General features: G+C 78.2%; 1 protein-coding gene across 1 annotated transcript in view; it reads right to left on the reverse strand.

Moving 5' to 3' along the window:
- Nucleotides 1-206, reverse strand: part of CCDC28B (coiled-coil domain containing 28B) — a 3484-nt gene extending 3278 nt beyond the window's left edge. The window contains exon 1 of the mRNA XM_019512294.1: nt 177-206. The gene's annotated coding sequence lies outside the window, so the exon portion shown is untranslated. The remainder of the gene's footprint in view (nt 1-176) is intronic.
- Nucleotides 207-271: the final 65 nt, after the last annotated feature.

Below are 271 nucleotides of genomic sequence, written 5' to 3' on the forward strand. Positions count from 1 at the left end.
AAAAGCCACCCGGCGCTTCCCCGCCGGCCGGCCCGGGCCGGAGGGGGCTGCGGGCAGGGAGGGAGGCCTCCCCGGGCCCCCCGAGCCCTGCGGGGCGGGGGGGGAGGAGAAGCGGCGCAAAACCGCCCGCCGGCGCCCCGTGGAACCTTCGCACCGTCAGCGTTCCACAGTGGAACCTTCGCACCGTCAGCGTTCCACAGTGGAACCCGCGCCGCCCGCGGGGACTGACCTGCGCGGAGCCGCCGGCGCCCAGGCGGGAGCAGAGCGGGGC

The sequence above is a fragment of the Gavialis gangeticus genome, unplaced genomic scaffold (assembly GCF_001723915.1).
Source record: "Gavialis gangeticus isolate Ggan-Ray unplaced genomic scaffold, GavGan_comp1, whole genome shotgun sequence".
NCBI lineage: Eukaryota > Metazoa > Chordata > Crocodylia > Gavialidae > Gavialis > Gavialis gangeticus.